The 15895-nt window shown below is 43.1% G+C and overlaps 1 long non-coding RNA gene across 2 annotated transcripts in view; it reads right to left on the bottom strand.

Annotated features, from left to right (window-relative positions):
• Positions 1–770: 770 nt before the first annotated feature.
• Positions 771–15895, bottom strand: part of LOC137383285 (uncharacterized) — a 160428-nt gene continuing 145303 nt past the window's right edge. For both annotated transcript variants that reach the window (XR_010977373.1, XR_010977374.1), the window contains exon 5: positions 771–4214. This is a non-coding gene — a long non-coding RNA (uncharacterized lncRNA). The remainder of the gene's footprint in view (positions 4215–15895) is intronic.

Here is a 15895-nt window from a genome sequence, read left to right as displayed (position 1 = left end):
GATGATTGATTGACCACTTGTGAAAGTTCATTGTTCTGAATCAAATCTGATAGGCGTGTTATACTTGGCTTCTGTTTTACCCAGCATGCACAAGAGTGTTGGCAGTGTGAAACACTTTTAATTGTGAGTGACAAGTAGACCCAGTTTATTTGTTAGCAAAACCAAACTGTGAAATTTTCAACACATTGTGTGGTGTCACAAGAAGGATTTCACTCTAATTTATGGCCTCTGCCAAGTAAGACATTTTTATGAGCTGGGAGGTAGCCCAGTAAGTGCAGCACTAGAATACTGGACCCCTATTTAGTGGGCTCAAATTCAAATCCCAGTCTTGAGTACCTTTCAAACTTGATTCTCTTCAATGGCTTGGTTTCATTTGATCTTAGGGGCCTTCATAATTGTTATGTCTTTAGAAGAATCATGAAAAGGAGTTGCTGTTTACCTCTCTCCTCACTCCCAAATGTTACTGTAAATATATTGTGGGTGAACTTGTTCCTTGGCAGTAGAATGAAACAGACGAATCAGCAGCCCATTTTACACCTGCCTAATTTTCACTTCCAGTGACCCAGGGCCAGGAGTTGGGGTGGATCAGATGTTGGGAGTTGGGAATAAGTGACTGGGATCGATTTTCTGCACACATTTATTTTGTAACGATCCTCTGTTATTTTCCAGATAAGTAGTTGGTGAAGGATAGAACTGGAGTGAATATTTGCACACAAATATAAGCATTTATTTACAAAGTTACACATTGCAAGCATGCATTTCCTAACCCAACAACCACAGTTTCAGTCTGTGTCTATTTACAGGGACTCAAGTGAATCTCCCGTTAATGCCCACCACCTGCATACAATTAAATACAATTAACATCCTCCACTCACTGTAATTTGCTGGAGAAATCATCTTGATTGTATCAGGAGAAGTTGCTGTAGTTTCAGTTATGAGTTCTGTTTCCTCCAGTTGTAGAGATTCTTTTTAAATAGATTATGTTGACTGTTTTCTGTAGCACACTCTTTAAAATGCTGAATACATGGACTTTATTTCCTGTAAATATACTCTGCTTGTTAGAAGTCTTGCTGTGAGTCCTGTTGCACCTCCAACTCACTGGCTGACACAGTGGTGTTAATATTCACCCTGTAATTGAATTACAGAGCATCGCAGCGTTTTGTACAAACCAAAATGTTACCCAAGCTGGAAAGTCCGATTCGAGCATCACCTACAGGTACCACCAGCAGTTACAAATTGAACACATAGGTATGAATACATTTAACATCAAAACTGCATAGGCATGTTTGTACGGGGAAGATATCATGACAAATCATGATTATTTCATAAATACAGGCTGCTCCAGAGGGCTGCAGTACTATTGTAATTTGGCTACAATTGTAATTAAGAGTCTGTTTTAATAACTAAAAACATACCTTGTACTTCAGAAATCATTACTGTAACCTGAGGGGCAGTGAGTTTAACTTACGTGCCACAAAGTACAGATGATACCAGAACCGAGGGGTTATACCTATCAGGAAAAACTGAACATGCTGGGGCTCTTTTCTCAGGGATGATCTGATGTTTCCACTTTTGGGGGAGACTAGGGGACACAAATATAAGATAGTCACTAATAAATCCAATAAGGAATTCAGGAGAAACTTCTTTACCCAGAGACTAGTGAGAATGTGGTACTCACCATCACCTCAACTACTCTGAACAGCAAAGATGTGTTTAAGGGAAGCTAGATAAGCACGAGGGAAAAAGGAATAAAGGTTGTGCTGATAGGATTGGATGGAGAGTGGTGGGAAGAGGCTAATGTGAAGCATAAACATCAGCATAGACCAGGTGGGCTGAATGGCTTGCTTGTGTTGCTGTACATTTTATGTAATAATGTTTGTTTTATTGGTTTGGGTTTTGCATTGAGAATAGCGGTGAGGCTACTATTGTAATGGAGTGTATTAGGCAGCAACTTCCCGAGTATGCCCATGTGTAGTTAAACATGGAAATCTGAATGTTGCTTCCAAGTTATCACGCTCCTCCACCTGCTGCACTATAACCGAATCTCACGTTAGACTCGCATTGAAATCCATGTAAGGGTGTGGAGTTGTGATACTTACCACTAAACACAGCAGAATGTGTTAGGGTTGGTGCATTCTGGTGTAAGTGAATTACTAATGATGTCATCAGACATAATTACTGCCAAACAACCTCGCTGGCCTACAAAATTTAATTTTATAACTGGAGTTTCATTCCTTCAGAATTAATTAGGGTTGGAGATTTTTTAAAAATTAAAATAATTTTATTTTACTTTTTCTGTCTCTCTTTTATCGCTCTTCTCTTTCTTTCCCAATCTTTATTTTGCTTTCTGAACATGATTGAAATCTAAATTTGTATTTCCTGGATTGTACTTCCTGGTATGAATTCTGCATGTCTCAGTGAGGATTCTTCAATCTGACTGATTAGAGTGCCATATTTCTTGACCTCATACACACCACAGATTCCCTATAGAGGTCTCCCTGCTGGATCAGATGCCTGATAACAGCACGTCTGCTTAGAAAAGCCCTCAAAAACTCTGGGCAGCTGTCAGCGAGGTGAATGGTGAGCACCGTTCCTTCGCCACTGAATGCAAAACCCTGGCCATTATATTCTTGGATGGTCTTGGGGAGAGCATATAATTACATAGCAATAAAACAGAAACTGCCCATTTGGTCCAATCAGTTGGTGTTAATCCTCTACCAGAGCAGTGGGCATAATCCCATTTCTACCAGCTCTATCCCCAAATCCCTTTACTCCCTCTTACTTCAACCACCTAATCAACTCATTCATAAATGTTCTCTACTTCATTTAGAACCCAGGAATGGTATATTAGTTTCTTTTGAGGAATTTGGGAATGTTAATGGAGGATCAAGTCCTCAAAAAAAAACTTGCTCCTAAAGTGTTAATATAATGTTTAAATTCTCTAGCTCACCTATCTGTAGGCTTACGAGTCTATGCATGTCTACCTGATAGACAAAACTCGGCAGCAGACCAATTTTTTTAAAAAAAACAAATTATTTTAGCTGTACAACAGTGATGAAAGATCTGGATTAAAGTTTAACAGACTTGATTCAGCAGCTCAAGCAGCTGAGTGCTCCTATCCAGTCACGGGATCAGGCCCAGGGCAGCCAGCTCTCTTACCTCTAAACCTGATTTGAGTTTAGTCAACGCTTGGGTGAGCTACTAAATACAGTAGAATCTAAAAACTTAAGGTTGATATCTGTATCTAAAAAGGAAACTGGCAATATCTATCTCGCCTATTTTACTGTGATTGACTGCCTAGTGGTATAGAAGGTTGTGCAAGATGCTCTTGGCTTGGGGAGTAGCTGCAGATGGTGAGCAGGTTGTAATAGAAGCCAGTTGTTAAATGGAGGAGGCTGTAATTAAAAAAAAACAAATCTCCCAGATGTTTTTGTGGTTAAAGGCTTTGCCCAGTGTAATACCAAGCCATAATCAACAGAAGATCCCAAGCTCAATCCTATCAGTACTGATCTCGCCCAGGATAACAGTTGGGGACGTCTGCGTCCCTTGGCTTGGAAGGTGAGAAAAATCATCCAAATTCTCATCCTTTTTTTCAAATCCTTCCCTGGACTGACCCCTCCAATCTCTATAACCTCCTCCAGCCTACAAAGCTCCAAAATCTCTGCGCTCCTCCAATTCAGTCCAATATTATTTTACCGACAGTCATGCCTTCAGCTACCCAGGCCCTTAGCTTTGGAACTCCCTCCTTAAGCTTCTCAAACCAAGCTTTTAGTCTTCAGCCCTAGTATCACTTTATGAGTCTCGATGTCCAATTTTGCTTTAGAACGTTCCTGTGAAACAACATGGGACGTTTTACTGTGTTAAAGGCACTATGTAATTGCAAGTTGTTGCTGTCCCTTCACATGGTGATTATCCAGTGAGCCCTGCTGGAAAAGCCTATGTGTAAAGGCACTGAAAAGGCAGGTTGATAGGTAAATTGGCCATTGTAAATTGCCCCTAGTCTAGGTAGGTGGTAGGAAAATTGAGGGAATATGGGCCGAAGGGCCTGTTTCAGTGCTGTATCTCTCTATGACTCTATGAAAAAGGATTGGACCTTGTTCATCTGTGATGCCTTCCACAGTGAAATAGCCTGCTAAGGCTCACACATTAAGAGCAGCCACTTGTTTCAGGTACCAGAGGGTAGTCAGCAGTACCCCGTTATGAATCTGCAATATCTGGAAAACGAAAAAAAAAAATCAATTAAAAATAGAAAACGTCAGCAGTTAATTAACCAATAGCACATCTGGCACAGTGCTAGTTGATCACCAATATCACATCTGTGCTGGTTTTTCTTTTAAACCAACTACTTAAGCTAATGTTCAATAGAGGATATGATATTTGGAAGAAACTAAGGTAGTTTACTGTCAGAAGGGAGGAAAGGAAAGTAAATCAAGGTTTTGTGAGGAGATTTGAGCCAAGATATAATTTATCTTCACATAGAGTTGTCTCTGAAATTAGGTTACAGCTCCTCCCACATTCTTGTAACATCAAGATAGCTCAAGGCTTTCCCACAGTACTGAAGTAGTTTGAAGAACATAAGGTTTGATTTTAACAAGATAAAGCAACAGATGAAAGACAGAACTTGCATTTATGTCCCACTTCTCATGTCTTCATGACATCTCAACAAATTACTTTTTAATAGTAGTCACTCTTATTTTGTAGGTAAATGTTTACGATAATGTGTATTACTAAATATGCAACATACACTGACTATTTTTCATAGCGATTAACTACAACTTGCATTTTTATCACACTTTTAACATAGTAACATATCCCCAAGTGCCTTGCAGGGCCATTACCAGATTTTGAAAAAACTGACGCTGAACCAAAAGAGGAGGCATTAAGATAGGTGGCCAAAAGCTTGATCAAAGAGCTATGTCTTAAGGAGCATCTTTGAAGATGGAGAGGTTTAGGGAAGCACTTCCAGAGCTTAGGCACTAGACAGTTGAAGGCAAAGCCACCAATGTTGGGGTGAAGGGAAGATTGAGCCATGCCAATAATCTGTCCATAAAAATACCTTAAGCAGCAATCCAGATATTAACGGTAATCTGCTGGATGCGAGGCAAGATGATTCTCCAATCAGAGTCAAATGTCCTGTTCTGTACAGACAACAGTGGGAGATGTGGGTCACCTCATGTGTCACCAGGAACAGGAGACTCTAACTAGCCAACTTATAATCCCTTCCCACGTGTTCATTAACTTCCAAGAGTATCTGCATGTACAGATCTAAAAAACAAGGGAAAAAATACTTCTGATGAATGAATGCCCTCTGTTTCTTTTGAGGGGGTGGCGGGGGGGGGGGGGGGGGGCGGTGCTGCAGTGGGTTATGCATGCAAGCAAAAGGATCACCCTCTAATTCTAAAGAACATAAGCGATTTGGGGATCTTTCTAAAACACTGGCTGGAATTTTACATTGGGTGGGAGGTCCCACCCACCAGCCAAAAAGGTTGGGGAGAGCCCGCCTCTGCCAGGCCTGGGAAGCCACGCTAGGATTTTATGCTCCCCAGGCCCTTAATTGGTCCCGCCTCCAAGAGCTGCTGCCAATCAGCCAGCCAGCAGCTCTCAGTCCCAGCAGCACCACCGGAAGCAGTGGCTACTGCTGGGACTACACCCAGGGAAAGGAGCAAGAGGGTTGCCATCCCCGGAACAAAGGTAAGTATCTGGGGCCTCACTGGGGACAATTGGCCGGGCCCAAGCGAGGCAAAGGGTGGGGGGGAGGGTCAGTTGGGGAGGGAGTGCAGGGGAAAGTGTTGTGTAGTGGAGGTGGTTGGGTCATGGGGTGGTGGGGGGGAGGCGCCTGATCAGGAGGGCCCACCCAGCCTGCAAGGCTACCAGGTTTTGGTTTGCGGCCTCCTGGTGGGCCTGAGCCCCCGTATGCCACAGGTAAAATACCAGCGGCAGCTGGAGGAGGCCCTTAAGTGGCAGTTTCTCACTGCTGCCGGCCCTCGTAAAGTTGCTGCAGGCATGGGAAGGCATCTGGAATGGCCCCCCGCCTCCCAGTCAATTTTATGACACCCCCTCCACCCGTATAAGGGGATGGGGGGGGCGGGGTTGTGGGGGCAGCGTAACATTCCAGCCACTAAGTTCATTCCATATTTTCCTCCATCAGTGAAAACGTTGCATAATGAAATAAAGGAAGAAGAATCTCAAATGTCAAACCTCTCAGCCCCATTCATGGATTGAAGAATCTTCTAATTTCTCTCAAACTTCCTCTCTAATTGCACAGACACTCCTTCTTTCAGAACACCATACATACTGGGTTGTGTCTTGAGGTTGACGAGGAGAGCATTGCAGAACGAGAATGGTTAAACAGTGCATTGGACTATATGACAGTTTCCATTATCATCCTTCAGCAAAGTCTTCAGGTCTTGTACTTTTATAAGCCAAGGATTGCTTATAGGAGAAGTTGATCTCTCGTTAGTACCTCAATATGCCACTTAATAAACAAACATCCTAATTAAGGCTCATTCTCATTTATACTTTGAACCTTATGAAAGTGAATCAGTGGACTCTCATTTCCCAATTGATGATCATGGCCAAGTGCAGTGATCAACTGGCTCAGCTAAAACACGTTAAACTAATTGGATAATCCCTCCAGCTATCTATGTTTCAGATGACCAAACAACTTATGTCAAGAAGATTACTGCTCATACTAAAAGTCAACAGGAGAGACACAAAAGATTTTGAAAGAGCAGTTCTGGAATTCCCTCCCTAAACCTCTCTATCTTTCTCTCCCCTTTTAAATCACTCCTTAAAACTACCTCTTTGAACAAGTTTTTTGTTATTTGTCATAGTATCTCCTTATGTGATCTTCGGGCCAGATTTTTGTCTGGTAACGCTCCTGTGAAGTGCCTTGGGGTGTTACATTTATATAGTGCCTTTAACATAGTGTAAGTTATTGTCCGGTAGAAAAGAAAAATACAATAAATTCAACAAAAGCAATGACAAAATTGTGAGAAAAGGTTTTTATCGAGGAAAGCAGACATCAATTCGGTACCAAATTAAGTCTTACTTTCAATATCTTGCGTATAGTTTGAGTTTCAGAAGTAGGATATTTTTCCTGTTGGGCGTCTATTGGCTGTTTGGCACAAATCCATTTGGTTGTCAGGGATTCAGAAAACCCTCCGACAAGCAAGCCCAGTGTTTTCACAAGTCAGAAAGCGAGGGACTGCCAACACATTCTGTAGGGAATATGCTGCAAAGACCCTGCCTAATGTCCCCTTAGGCTTGCGAAATATGAAGACCACAAGGAAGAGTTCTAACATTTATTTCGAGTACTCCCAAAACAAATAAGTTTTTCTGGACCTCACAACAAGCAAGTTGTGTCACTGTCTGTTAAGAAACCAGATATACCCCCTGTAGAAAGCAACTGGAAAATGACAGAATGCAGCACAGTGCTATAGCAAATACTTGGAACATTTACTCCAAGTCCACAATGAATATAAAATGTTTCTATCAAGATTTTGAATGAGATCAAAACAATGACAAAATATCCTATCATACTTGAAAACATTAATTCTGACTCACCCACACTCCACTTTAGAGAGTGACTCAAACACATTTTAACCACTACTCAACTCATTAAGCCTCATGGACATTAATAGAATATTAAGGCAGATCAAGGCGACCCAAGCTATCACAACCTTTACGTATCAATATGCTGTTCATCAGTCTGGTAGGATGTTCTACTGCACTCTCAATTCCGTACTTGGCAAATTCCTCACATTGGTCAGGCACTCAGTGTAGCTGCTGAGAAGACACTGGAAACTTCCGCGCAGGGAGGTGGGGTACAAAATCATAACAGGAGAAAATTTTAATTCAAATTGACCTAATATTGGAGGTGGCGGCAATGTATAACCAACAGACCAGAGTCATACCGCCATCATCTCATTGTATTCTGTTTCGTGATGGAAGAGCTTGGTTTGTTAGAAGGTTACATTTTAATGTGGGAGGAAGTCAGAGTTTAGGGGAGCTGGTCAGTATTGAAAATGATGGCCCCGATATTTATGAGGCCGGGTGCTCCAAGTGGTGGGGGGGGAAGTGTTATGCACAGGAAAGGAAGTATGGATTTCTGAAACATCCTGTACCTGTAAAACTTTTTCTCCAGGTTTCCAGCCTGATTACCAGGCAGCCGGCCTATCATGCAGGAAGGTCTACAACACAAGCATGCAGCAAAGCAGCAGACAGGGACTGATAGCTGTCAGATGTTGGGAGAGATCATGGTGGAGATTGCTGGGGTTGGAGATGGTAGTCAGGGAGAAGCGATCTCGAGGGGGTGGTGTGGAAGCAGACAGATCGCGGGGATGTCTTCACTGGAAGCTTGTTGGGCTGGGCGGAAGCATATCTGCTGCTGGATCCCACCCTCTTTGTCTCCATTATCTGTCATGTTTCTCGAGGCAGGGGAAACCCAGTTGACATAAATTAAAAATAAAAATGTTGTTAAAATGGAGGCATGTGGCATCCATAAAGAATTTTACCAACTGACTTTCCTCCTGACAGCAAATTGCTCGCCTGCCAACCACCCTCCCACCATCCTGTTTCCATTAAAATGGGAAATGGGCTGCCTTGAGGTGGGTTTGAAATTTTATAACTATTCACTTCTCACCCAATCCAAACCCATCCGTTTCTGGGGGTTAAAATTATCCTCGACCTATAAAAAGGTCTGGTGGTTGACCTGAGATCTTTTTAAACTTGGCTTTGTACCAGGTAGAGCATACTGAAAGTGAAATAAAAGCAATACAAGATGGTACGTTGGAGGCTGCTTCAAAATTCTTGGCATTAGTGCTTCACTTTATTATTATGAGTTTCACTGATACTTTCACATTGCTGCGCATCCGAAAGCACTTTGCATTGATGCAAAAGTGGAAGTATTACACAATTAGGAACTAAATTGCCTCCAGGTTCACCTGAACACAAAGCAAGCCACGCTAACTACTGTCTGCTACCCGTTCTCATCATCAATCTGTTGGGTATCAGCGAACACCAGTGATAAGCTCTCCAGGCAGCAAAACACCAAGGACACAGAAGACAATGGGGGTCATTTTGAGATCGGGCGAGATTGATGTTGACTTGTTACAACATTTAATGGAAGTGAAATTCAGTAGAGGTGTTTGATAGGCGGCTGATTCCAAATGGCCCATTTTACCCTGTCGTCCAAAGTCTAAATGACTCCCAGATGGGTCAAAGGTAAAGGTCAAACACAGTAGAATACATAGACTGGGAATGAGATCCTTTGTTAACTGCACCTGGCATCGCAGAGGAAGTGCAATGTTGGGACAGTTGTGTTGGGACATAAGAGAATGACAGTATGGCGTGGATTTTGCGGTCAGCTGTGATGTGATGGCACTCGTCTACCTCGAAGAAAGCTGCCCAGAAAAATCTAATGATCTCCCCTTTCCCAATGTTAATGTGAATCTGGCTCCAAGTCCAGGGGATCTCCAGGTGTTCAGCAACAAACAGGATAAGTAGCCAGCCACAGTGAAGTATTCTCACAGACAGCAAACCAGGAAGTAAAACTGATTAGCCTTCCTTTTTTTTAAAAAATAAATTTCACAGACAGCGAAATCAATGATTGGGGCATACACATTAGAGCTGACGTATCATAAACAAACTTTAATAAATATTTAAAAACTTGTAAATTTTAGCAGAATGGAAACATTTTACAAAATTACTTTTCCAGGATCAGAGAGGTTCTTCAGCAGTAGTTATGACATAGTACATCATTAAAAACCCAATTACACTTTATTAACAAGGTGCAAAACTTTAGGGTTTTTTACTGCAATATTACACTGTAACAGTGGAAAATCTCATCAGTTCAGTGATTTCTAATTGATTACAGTCTGCAGGAACTTCAACAGCTTACAAATTGGAGAAGTGAAGAATCACTGACAGCAACATCTGAATTTCTGCATTTAACTGTAGATGTACAGACCCTTGAAGTTACTGTCAGTTTCAGAGGAATAATGATGGCGATCCCTCACAGTGCTGCCATCGTTACTATTGTAAAACGTGCTCCCCAATGTTTTAAACAACACTGATGCTGTGCATTTTCCATAGGTTCCACACATACACTAATCTATGTTGTTCCAGCATATTTTATAGCTTATGTATTTTATATTATGTTCTCGATGTTAGTTAGATTATGGCTGACTGAGATAGAATGTAAAATTATGATCAGAATTTTACATTGGACGGGAGTTCCTGCCCACCGGCCCGCCTCCGCCAGCCTGGGGAGCCACGCTAGGACTTTTTGCTCGACAGGCCCATGATTGGTCTTGGTGGGACTTCCACCTCCTGGAAGCAGGAAGCTGTGTTGTGCAGTGGGGGCAGTTGGGACATGGGGGGAGTGGGGGGTGGCGCCCTCCATGGGGCACAGGGTGTCCAATCAGGAGGCCCCCCCCAGCCCACAAGCAGGCCGTCGCTGGTAAAATACCAACAGGAGGAGACCCTGAAGTGGCAGTTAATTGGACACTTAAGGGCCTTGATTGACCTGGGCGGACAGACCAATTCTAGCTGCCGCTGCCCTGCATAAAATTGCAGTGGGGGCAGGAGGACATTAGGAAAGGCACCCCCCCATCTCGCACTCAATTTTACTGCCCCCACCCCCACCAGTCCACTCCTGTAGCGGGGCCGTAAAATTCCAGCCTATGTTTCTAACATTGGGGACCAGCTTACATGTACCCAAATTAATATTCAATACGGTTACTTGAATTTAAATCTGTGAAAATTAATTGCAAATAGGAAATACAACATACTTTCAGTAGAAACATGGTTCAGTGAAGCAAGGAGGAGCTGCAATAGATTACAAAAGATCAAATGCTACAAGAGGTGAAAATGTACTGGGATTGGAGTTAGAGGGACAGATACTTTGAAGGCACTTGGACCCTGAGGGGCTGTTTTATTTTCAATCTTGGCAGAACTACAAATTAACATCCCCTTACATCTCCTCCTGCACTGTCCCCCAGACAGTTTGGCAAGATCAATTTCCAAACTCTAATACAGCTTTATGAAGAGACAAACAGATAGAAGACATTAACCTAAGTTCACAACATAATCTGCTTTGAAACAAAGAGCAATGGTCCTAAACACAGCCAGGGGAAGAAAAAAGGTTTGATGCAGCACATTTGTACTCTTGTCATATGAACATACGAGTTAGGAGCAGGCGTAGGCCACTCGGCCCCTTGAACCTACTCCACCATTCACTAAGTTCATGCTGAACTGATTACTCCACATTTCCACCTACCCCCAATAACCTTCCACCCCCTTGCTTGTCAAGAATCTATCCACCTCTGCCTTAAAAATATTAAAAGTTTCTACTTCCACTGCCTTTTGAGGAAGAGAATTCCAATGACTCATGACCCTCAGAGAAAAAGTTTCTCCTCATCTCTGTCTTAAATGGGCGACCTCTTATTTTTAAACCATGACACCTAATTCTAGATTAGCCCACAAGGGAAAACATCCTTTCCACATCCACCATGTCAAGGCCCCTCAGGATCTTGTACGTTTCAATCAAGTTGCCTCTTACTCTTCTAAATTCCAGTGTATACAAGCCTAGCCTGTCCAATCTTTCCTCGAAAGACAGCCCGCCCATTCCCGGTATTAGTCTAGTAAACCTTCTCTGTACTGCCTCCAACGCAAATGTCCAAGGCAGGTCCACTGTTAATGATATATAGAAGGAAAGAAAGATGGGCATTTCTGTCGTGCTTTTCACAACATCAGGATATCCCAAAGTGCTGTACAACCAACAAAGTACTTTTGAAGTGTAGTCACTGTTGTAATGTAAGAAACGTGGTAGCCAGTTTGCACACAGCGGAATTCCATGAACATCTATGTAATAATGACCAGATAATCTGTTTTTAGTGATATTAATTGGGGGATAAATGTTGGCCAGGATAACTCTTCTTTGAAATAGTGCCATGCGATCTTTTATGTTCATTTGAGAGAACATACAAGGCCTTGATTTAATATCTCATCTGAAAGACTGCACCTCCCACAGTGTAGCACTCCCTCAGTACTGTAACAACAGCATCTTTTTTGATAAGGCTACAGACAAGGCCACCTGTGATCACTTCCTTGTATCACTCTCCACCTATATCCCCCTTCCAAAGCCCAACCATACCTCCTTCTGTATCCATCCCTGGAAAAAAAAACTATTTTCCAATATACTATCCCCACTTACAATGGCAATTTCAAAATTCCAATTAGTTAGTTGTTGGCACTCTGTTCGCCATGGTATTTCTGCAGCTACTTATTTGCTCAAATGCACTCTCACCTCCACTTGATGCCTTAGTCCCCAGCAAAACCATTAATCTCTCTTACCTTGGCCGTTCTCCCTTAAGTCTCACAGCCTTGAAAGTGTACCATAAGGGTATCAAAGGGTTAATCTTGAGAGAATGTAAAGATTACTGCCCACCATGATGAGGTAAGAGATCATGTGGGAGAGACTTGAGAACAGTTACAGCTTGGCTTTTGAAGGAGACACACAGGCTAGTGCGGAGTGTATATAGTTACTATACAATAAAGATTAATGTTTAAACAATACAGTCCAAGAACCTCTCTGGCTAGACTATACGGTGGCAGCATAAAGAACCAAATATAGCATGGTGAACAGTGCTGGGATCAAAGTCCTATACCCAGAAGAGAAAATTTGAAACACTCATCCCTCAGCTGGAAGAGATGAAACTTTGAAACAAGTAGCTGAAGAGGAAAAACAACTACATACTGTAGAAGGTGGAGAAAAGCTCCATTGAACTGAAGCGTGGCTGAAAAGCAAGCAATCGGGTAAGTCATTGTGCCGACATTCGAGAAATCCTAGTTAAATAAAAAAAGCCTTCGAAGAGCTTAAAAAATTAATTTTCTAAAGGTTCCATGTGAGTGAGAGGGGAAAAAAAGGGGGAAACCCCATCCCTCACTCAGGCTAAACACGAGGGTAGAGAGTGGGAAAACTCTGAAAAGCATGTGAACTGGAAAAGAAAAGTCCGATAGTGAAGAAAAAAAGTTCGTGAAACCCCCGAACTCAGCACAGATTCTCCATTCATGCAGCTAAGTAAAAGAGAAAAAAAATCTTTAAAGCAGCCAAGCTTAAACAAAATAAACTCTAGCTAAAAAAGAGCAAAACGGGAAAACCCTTGAACTGTTTATCGAACAGCTCTATCAAGTCCAATAGGCAGCTGTGTAAACATATGTGAATTGCTGAAAGTGGATGTCCCTACCAGAAGCCTCTTAAAAAAACAAACAGGGAACATTGTCAAGCACCTGCTACACTCCATCAAAACAACCTAGCCTGAAAAAAGTTTCTTAAAGGTGAACACTCTAAAAAGCCTATAAAAATTAAAAAATTGGATCAAAATTTGGGAGTGCCAGAGAGTTTCAAAAGTCATGAGGGATCCAAGCAGACTCAAAACTGAGTACTATGGAGGAAAAGGTTCCTCAGATATAGAATTGCATCGAAATTGGACGGCAAGTTGGAAACAGAGCACGTGAATATATTATTATATTTAATTGGTGCTGATGATCGAGAGGAGACTGATGAGGCGGTAACTGGCTGGCTTCGACTTGTCCTGCTTTTTGTGCACCGGACATACCTGGACAATTTTCCACATTGCCGGGTAGATACCAGTGTTGCAGCTGTACTGGAACAGCTTGGCTAGGGGTACGGCAAGTTCTGGAGCACAGGTCTTCAGTACTATTGCCGGAATGTTGTCAGGGCCCATAGCCTTTGCAGTATCCAGTGCCTTTAGCCGTTTCTTGATATCACAATTACAAGCGATGCTTCAATATAAGGGAAAGCAGATATTAGAAATACAATGTCCTATGCAATCAGGAGTTCTCACTCTTAGGTAGAAGAGCTTGCATTGACCTTCATCTTATTAATAATTCTATTGTGTTGTCGTATTGGTAAGGTTTTTTTTTTAGCAGTTACAAAGGGTCAACTAATAAATAAAGGAATGACAGGAGTGCTTCAACTTCAAGAGTGCATCTCCTGTGCTATGTGGGGACTCCAGGTTACTTCCCATATCCTGGAGAACCATTTGTGCAGGAAGTGTTGTCAATTGTGGCAGCTTGACCTCCGGGCTTTAAAACTTGAGCCGCAGCTGGCAACACTGTGGTGCATCTATGAGGATGAGAGCTAAGTGGATAGCACGTTTATAGATGTGGTCACCCCACAGCTTAAGAGTATGCAGGGAGAGAGGAATGAGTTACCAGCAGGCAGTCAAAAAGAATCAGGCTAGTGCAGGAGACCCCTGAGTGCATCTCACTCTCCAACAGGTATTCAGTTCTGAATACTGAGGAAAGTGATGCTTCACCTGGGGAGTGCAGCCAGAGCCAAGTCCATAGCGCCATGGGTGGCTCAGCTGCACAAGGGGGTACAGGGAAGACTGGAAGAGCCATAGTGATAGGCGATTCAATAGTCAGGCGTTTTTGTGGCTGCAGATGTGAATCCAGGACGGTACATTGCCTCCTTGGTGCCAGGGTCAAAGGTGTCACTGAGCAGCTGCAGAGCATCTTGAAGGGGGAGGGTGAACAGCCAGCAGTCATGGTCCACATTGGAACCAACGACAAAGGTAGAAAGAGGGATGTGGTCCTGCAGTCAGAATTTAGGGAGCTAGGTAAGAAATTAGCAAGCAGGACCGCAAAAGTTGTAATCTACGGATTACTCCCAGTACAGTGCTGAAAGTATAGCAGGCTTGGCACTCTTGATGATTTCAGGGGTAATGCCGTCCTTCCCAGGGGCTTTTCCGCTGGCTAGAGAATCAATGGCATCACTGAGTTCCGATTTTGTTGGCTGTTCATCCAGCTCATCCATGACTGGCAGAGACTGGGCTGCATTGAGGGCGGTCTCAGTGACAACATTTTCCCTGGAGTACAGTTCTAGGTAGTGTTCCACCCAGCGGTCAATTTGCTTTGCCTGTGCTGGGACGAGGAAGCAGTACCACAGGACATGCGCGATGCCAATATCATCACCCTCTATAAGAACAAGGGTGACCGCGGTGACTGCAACAACTACTGTGGAATCTCCCTGCTCAGCATAGTGGGGAAAGTCTTCGCTCGAGTTGCTTTAAACAGGCTCCAGATGCTGGCTGAGCGTGTCTACCCTGAGGCACAGTGTGGCTTTCGAGCAGAGAGATCCACCATTGACACGCTGTTCTCCCTTCGACAGCTACAGGAGAAATACCGTGAACAACAGATGCCCCTCTATGTTGCTTTCATTGATCTCACCAAAGCCTTTGACCTTGTCAGCAGACGTGGTCTCTTCAGACTACTAGGAAAGATTGGATGACTACCAAAGCTACTAAGTATCATCACCTCATTCCATGACAATATGAAAGGCACAATTCAGCATAGCGGCGCCTCATCAGACCCCTTTCCTATCCTGAATGGCGTGAAACAGGGCTGTGTTCTCGCACCCACACTTTTTGGGATTTTCTTCTCCCTGCTGCTTTCACATGCATTCAAGTCTTCAGAAGAAGGAATTTTCCTCCACACAAGATCAGGTGGCAGGTTGTTCAACCTTGCCCAACTAAGAGCGAAGATCAAAGTACGGAAAGTCCTCATCAGGGAACTGCTCTTTGCTGACGATGCTGCTTTAACATCTCACACTGAAGAGAGTCTGCAGAGACTCATCGACAGGTTTGTGGCTGCCTGCACCGAATTTGGCCTAAACATCAGCCTCAAGAAAACGAATATCATTGGAAAGGACGTCACAAATGCCCCATCCATAAATATCAGCGACCACACTCTGGAAGTGGTTCAAGAGTTCACCTACCTAGGCTCAACTATCACCAGTAACCTGTCTCTCGATGCAGAAATCAACAAGCACATGGGAAAGGCTTCCACTGCTATGTCCAGACTGGCC

Source organism: Heterodontus francisci, chromosome 24, assembly GCF_036365525.1.
Source record: "Heterodontus francisci isolate sHetFra1 chromosome 24, sHetFra1.hap1, whole genome shotgun sequence".
NCBI lineage: Eukaryota > Metazoa > Chordata > Chondrichthyes > Heterodontiformes > Heterodontidae > Heterodontus > Heterodontus francisci.
The sequence above is the reverse complement of the archived record's forward strand: the minus strand, read 5'-3'. Positions and strand labels throughout refer to the sequence as shown.